Source organism: Mytilus californianus, unplaced genomic scaffold, assembly GCF_021869535.1.
Source record: "Mytilus californianus isolate M0D057914Y unplaced genomic scaffold, xbMytCali1.0.p SCAF_9, whole genome shotgun sequence".
Lineage (NCBI taxonomy): Eukaryota > Metazoa > Mollusca > Bivalvia > Mytilida > Mytilidae > Mytilus > Mytilus californianus.
This window is the reverse complement of record NW_026262745.1, coordinates 92585106-92592121: the sequence shown is the minus strand read 5'-3', so window position 1 is coordinate 92592121 and position 7016 is coordinate 92585106. Positions and strand designations below refer to the sequence as shown.

The 7016-nt window shown below is 32.7% G+C and overlaps 1 long non-coding RNA gene across 1 annotated transcript; it reads left to right on the top strand.

Annotated features, from left to right (window-relative positions):
- The first annotated feature begins 1045 nt into the window (after nt 1-1045).
- LOC127714369 (uncharacterized) lies at nt 1046-6769 on the top strand. Its single transcript, XR_007987706.1, has 3 exons — nt 1046-1065; nt 4518-4535; nt 6389-6769. It is a non-coding gene; the product is annotated as an uncharacterized LOC127714369 (long non-coding RNA).
- The last annotated feature ends 247 nt before the right edge of the window (nt 6770-7016 follow it).

Genomic DNA, 7016 nt, shown 5'->3' with positions numbered 1-7016 from the left:
TTTTAGTTTGGAGCACAACTGAAGAGCAATAAATTCCTGGTGTGCATATCTAATCAAATCAAATATTTCGGATTCAATTTTGTATCACACGAAAGTCAACTTTTTAGATACAATTCTGCCTCACTAAATACATGAAATAGATAGTGTATCAATATTATGTTTTAAACAAACAACCGATACAGAATTTTCTCCACTTTATTGCAACAACGGAATTAAAGATTCTTTAGGTAGTCCATGAAAGATTAGGAAGAATTTCACCTTAGTCATGGAACTTTACATTTCAATTCATCGTTTTGAAATTTATAAAGTTAGATAATTGATTAATATTCTTGTCAAATTTGTCCTATCAATTGCATTAAGATTTCGAAGGCTTTTGAGTTTCATTATAAATCTGAATAAGAACAAATACAGAATTAACGCAATAGAAATCATTAAGATCAAGGTCAACAGTGGAATATAACGGTGCTAACTCATCCCCATTATAATTTGTACCAATAAACTAGTATCAATTGGTCAGGTGAAAAGAGGTAAAATATTTTAGATTGAACAACATAAACAAGGCTACACTACAAAAATCTCTAAATTGATCTTAACGTCATTTTTCAACGTCATACAAAGGTTAAATATAAACTTGACACAGTGCTTGACCAAAAAAAAAAAATACGTATATGAATCATAAATTTAATTTGAATGAAATAAAAGAAGAATGTATAGCCTGGGTAAATGTAAACGAAAAATGTTTCGGTTTAGATTCGTCCTGTGCATCTGTGTAAGCAATACATTATAATTCTGAACTTTTGGAGAACTAAAGAGATGACTGCAGAACCGATATACTATCATAATTAGCATTTACCTATTCCCGCCGAGACTTTTAACTATGAACTTGTATGAACTTCAAACGAAAGTGTGTCCCTTCATCTTTCAACTAAAACAGGAACGAACAATTATCCTCCTGATTGTATTTCATTTTTTTTTCCTTAGTTGGCTTCATGTTGTACATTATTTATTTCAACGTGTTTTAAACTTTATGATGTTGATACTTTTCAGTTCTAAAGGACAGCTTCTGTAAGTATTGTTATACGATGTCATAATTTTAATGTAAATACTAGCAGTGCTTAACATTTTTTAAGAAATTGCTTTTCAGTGTTCTGCTTTTTTCGTTTCAATGAGTCTGCACGGAGAGCGTAATAACAAAAAAAAGTGTGTAGCGATAAAAATGAGTGCAAAAATGTAAAATATTATAAGAGTCCTCTTTACTTTATTTGCAGTTTTTCATAAATGTCCCCAGTTTAACATTGCTCAGCCTACATTTAGGTTGCTATGCTTTTTCACTTGGTTGATGTGTTTAATCCAGATTTACAGATTTTCAAAAAGCGGCAAAAAATAGATGGACTAAGCAATTATTAACACATTAGAATATATCTACGCCCTTCTATACTATACATACAATAACATGGCTAGAAGTTTTTACGATATTCTATAGGAATAAAAACTAAACAAAGGCATTTTCATAATTTATTATGCCACAAAAACCAACAAAAAAAATCATTATAAACTTGAAGAGCATTGAAAATTAAAACTTGTGTCAAAGGTGTCTAAGGCCATCTATACTTGGGGTGGAAAAAAACTCAGCGCTGTTCACTTGGTTGGAATACCTTCTGGAACGAAACGTCTACTTTTAATGATGCCATGAGTGTCATATTGTGCAGCTGACGCACATTTCTTCAAAAACAGTTGGGACGCCAAATAAATTACGGAGTATAAGAGCAATGAAAAACAAAAAATGTAAAACGTTCAGCCGTCACTGGCAGCCGCATTGGCGTACATGTAGCTTACGTTGAGGCAACCGAGGGATAAAAAAAACAAAAATAAAACCGTGTCCTTTATATACAATCCAACTGATGCAGGAGATTCGCTACTAAACGCTAATATACCAACTTGTATCGTCTTGTTGCCGTTATTGATTCATACACTTCACGAATTCAAGATTTATGGACCAGTTTCCTCCCCTAATCGAAAACCCTCTTTGCGGTAGGATACAGTTATGTAAATATGTTGGAGTCAAAATAGAGGATACAATTGAAGCTGACAGATTTGTTTAATCCTACCCCAAGCAAATTCCGTGAAATAAATGATACTCCAACTCACAAGCCTTCTCCAATCGAATGACTTGATCATTCAGCTAAATAATCAATTTTGAGAATTAAACAATATAAAAAAAATGAAGACCCAAATTCATACCCTCGTTAATAACGGGTTACGTCTAAAACTGAAACATCATTGTGTGTTGACATTTTCAATCAACATGCACAAAAACTAATTTGTATGTTGTTCTCAAGTTTTATTCTCGTAGCAGGGAATTTTTAATGTTTAAAGGAGTCATTAATTCCAGAGAAACATATAATTACATATTTGTTAATTCGTGCATTTTATATAAAAAAAATCAAACAAATACTATTTTCATTTATTATGAAGACTTAATAATAACATAGATGTTTCCGTTAGTACTTCGCCGGTTGTCACTTTCAAAATAGGAATTAGTTCAAAAACATGCAAGAAAATGTAAATGTGTCAGCTCTTCAGTCCAATTTGGGGACCTTCCAAGAAATATCAGGGTAAAATGCAACCAATAAAAGTGCCGTAGTGCTTTCAGATTATTTTCTAGTTTATCACGATTTTTTTTTTCCGTCCGTCGTTTTGTGAATATCATCTATTCGTTGGTTCGTGATCCACGAATTTAAAAATAAACGATCATCATAAAAAATATTTTAAATAATTCTCAGTTGTTTCAGTTGTTTTTCTAGATAACTTTTAATTTTTTGTTTTGTTTTGTTGGCTTGCTGTCTCATTAAAATATACCCATATCCATCTCCTTTTATTCGTAAAGAATTACAAATCTTGGACATTCACTGAAAGAATTCGATTTGAAAAAGTGGTGAATGTTTTGAGAACATTTATGTATTCATTTGAACATTGAAAATGACGTAGGTACCAGTAATCAACTAATAAATCTGTAGTATAACATAGTGTAAGGCATATTAACATGATTATGATGAAACGAAATTTTGATAGATTCTTCTTGTCTAAATAACAAAACCTCGATAGCTTCTTGGGGCTATGCCCCCCTCCCCCAAACCCCGGTATTAATTATTCTCTTCAAAAGATTACAGCATGACTTGTAGACCGTAACAAACGTTGATTTTGTTTATACGGGTATTTTTCATTTAACGCCGTGGTTAAAAAAAGAAAAAGAAAAACAGACAAACAACAATACACAAAACACAAAATAGAAAACTAAATACTGAGCAACACGAACCCAACAAAAAAAACTGGGAGTGATCTCAGGTGCTCCGGAAGGGTAAGCAGATCTTGCTCCACATGTAAAACCCGTCTTGTTGCTCATGTGAGTATAAACCCGGTGATACGTCTAATTCGGTAGGTCACAATCGGGAAAAGGGGACGGGATTGTAGTAAAACAGATAATCCATAACGGTCAACCCACTCGTGATGGCATCCGTACAATTTACGAAGGGATGATTTCAACTTCACCACTTGGAACTCTTTGTTAAATAGCTTCCTTGAGAGCAGCCACCCTCTATCAAAGAAGTCATGATAGGAAATACAAGCCCTGGAATAGCTTATCAACTGGGAGATATATATTCCGTATGCAGGCGCTGCCGTATGTTGCTACATAGAATTGGAAAGTTCACAATTGGGAAACTGAAATCATCTCTTTTGTCGTTAAGGTTTGTTTCCAACCGACCCTCATTGTCAATTTCTAGATGTAATTGAAGATATGAGAGAGTGTATCTGTTGTATCCTTTATCTCAGGTTCGATGAGATAGATGCGTTTAACATACTCACTAAATTTTGATTAATTTAGTGAGAGAACATCATCTGTATAGCGGAAAGTGAAATTAAAGGTTACTGCTACCTTCTTTTCTATTTTCCTAAGAAGTTCCTGTATGAAGTCAGCCTCATATGAATAAATGAACATGTCTGCAAGAAGAGGAGCACAATTGGTTCCCATAGGAATGCCCCATTGTTTGTTGAAAAACACGTCCTTCAAACGTAAAAAAGATGTTGTCAAACAAGAAATCAATCATCTTGATAATGTCAGTTTCAGAGAATTTCTTGTTTGTTTGTTTTTGAAGATGATGATTCTTGAAATTAAACATATTGTTATATATTTCTCTTCAACTTAGTACTTATTACTATTATGTGGCCTTTTTTACTTATTTGATTCGAGCGTCACTGATGAGTCTTTTGTAGACAAAACATGCGACTGGCGTACAAAATTTTAATCCTGGTATCTATGATTAGTTTATGTGTGTCAGGTGAGTGATACAAGTACCTCTTTTTTGAAGGTGCATTACAAAGATTTAGAAAACATGAACACTATGCACTAAAACCGGAGAGGAACTATCTTTAGTTTATAGAATAATCATACGTTTGCAAAATATGAATATAGTTATTTCGTATACATATAATTATCGGGTATACATTCTTTATTTCAGATATTGCAAGAATTGTAGGTAAGTTACTATTTATATTCCTTATGGAGTTGTAAGTTTCAATAAAAGATGTAAAGGAGATGACAGGTTTATAACCCCTTAAACTTATCAAGAAAATTCTAATGGCAATACCCCCCACTGACTTTTATAATAACTTTTTAACTTTATATTAGGATAAAATCAGTCTAATTTAATTTCAGCCTTTAAGCAATAGTGTGATTCATAAAAAACGACATTTAATCAGGAAAAGAAATATCAAAGGTTTCGACAAACGATGAATGAATGAACAGTGCATTCTGGGAACCCTGATTGGCCATAATACATTGTTCTGATTGGTCATTCAGCATTTGTGGATCTATTGTAATATGTACTTTCAAATTGAAATATAAAGTGGTTTTTTTTTTTAGATTTTTTTTATCAGAGAGATAATGTAGTCTTTCACCAGCATTTTCGTAAATGCTTTTGTCATACAACGTTTAGTAATATCGGTTTGGGATCCATGGCTTCTTCAACGGGAGGTATTGTCATTAGAATTAATAGTAAAAAAAAACACTGTCATAAAACTTAAAACTAAAACATAATTTACAAGTAAGTGCGGGCTTGAAATTTATATCCTAAGCTTCTGACATAAAAATCCCTCGTTATTTCATGCTGGCAGTACATCGAATGCAAGTCCAAGAGATTCTGTTCCTTCTCCTTGTCTGTTCGGCTCTAAGGTGCATCAATATTTATTCTCAGAAAACGACAACATCCATCTACTTATTCGGAGAGCTGATGTCCTATCACTTCTACCACCCAAAACAGTTGAAGATGTTTGGGCTAATGCTCTAAAGGACATTGATGATGCAGATACTAATATGCCAACATTTGCTATCATATGATATAATTCAAAACAACAGTTCATGGTTTGTCATATAGGTGTAATACCACCAAATCATAGTACGTCACATCCGGTTGCAAACGAAAAAGGGTCAAAAAAAAATATTCCCTTGAATTTGACAGTTGTAGGAAATTAATCCTACATTTCATTGCAGTAAAAAAATTCTGAGTCATAAACATATATCTTGCCGGGGTGTTTCAAAGCACCATTATTTTTTTTATTTGGTGTTTCTATAGAATATTTTGGAAACTTGAGGTTACTAGGTTACTAAAGCTTGTACACAGGAGAAAAGGGGTGAATATTTGATTGGTTAATTTCCAGTGATGGTTATTTTCTTATATGCAATGCAATGTAATGTGAAATGTTGTCTATAGTACTGGACAGGATAAAACTTTACTCATGCCAAGTATTTCTTTATTTGAAACAAAGATAAATTTTGCACAATTTGTTTTGAAAAGTGCATACAACTATACCACCATTGATTTCCCCTATAAGTCTTTGTTAAAACCAGTATCATTACAGGAAAGGAGAACACGGTTCTTAAGGTGGTACCTAACACTACAGGGAGATAACTCTGTAAAAATCAGCTAAACGTTTTAATTACGTTGTATTGTTAAGGAAATATTAAGCTTCTCAATGATCAAAATTAGTGTTTATCAAACTGCTATATAACCAATGAAATTTTTCTGATAAAGTGGTTGGTTCAAATTTTTTTAAATTTTTATATTTTTGTCAAAGGGTCAAAGTAAACATTTTGTCAAAATTTTATGAAAATTAAACGAGCCAAATTAATATTAGTCAAGGTGTTGGGTACCACCTTAATTTCGTCTTTCACTTGTTTTTATTTTCCAAAACTGATATTATGAAAATTAATGTTTCCAAAATCATTGAAAAATACGGATACAGACTAAGCTTCTTTTTCGTCTCGAGAAAAGACGAAGCATGTGTCATATGAAAAAATCAATCTTACAATCTATCATATTTTTTTTTTCAGAACAACTACAACCTGTTCGTACTAGGCAGTGCTGCAATATAAGATATATTACCACTACATGACATATATCATCATGATAAAAAACAAAACAAATAAGGATTTTAATATAGTTTGCTTATTATCTCATATTTTCTGCTATGCAATTAATTTCTTTCGTGAATGGAATAGAAAGCAGGCAAATTTGTCATTTTCATCACTGGTTATTCTTTGTGATATAACTTAACGGAATGGAGTCAAACATCATTTTATGATACAATGTTTTTACGTAGCATTAAAAGCAGAAAACCTGTTTCATTATATAATTGAATAAAAAATTACGTATTTGTAATTAAATAAAACTGAGAATGGAAATGGGGAACATGTCAAAGAGACAACAACCCGACCAAAGAGCAGATACATGTAACAGCCGAAGGCCACCAATGGGTCTTCAACGGAGTGAGAATATCCCGCACCCGGAGGTGGGCCTCAGCTGGCCCCTAAATAAAAATGTGTACTAGTTCAGTGAAAATGGACGTCATACTAAACTCCAAAACATATAAATGAACTAAAATTAAAAAACATACAAGACTAACAAAGGCCAGAGAATGACTATTCGGGAAAATGCACAGCAGTGCTGCTCGATGTATGC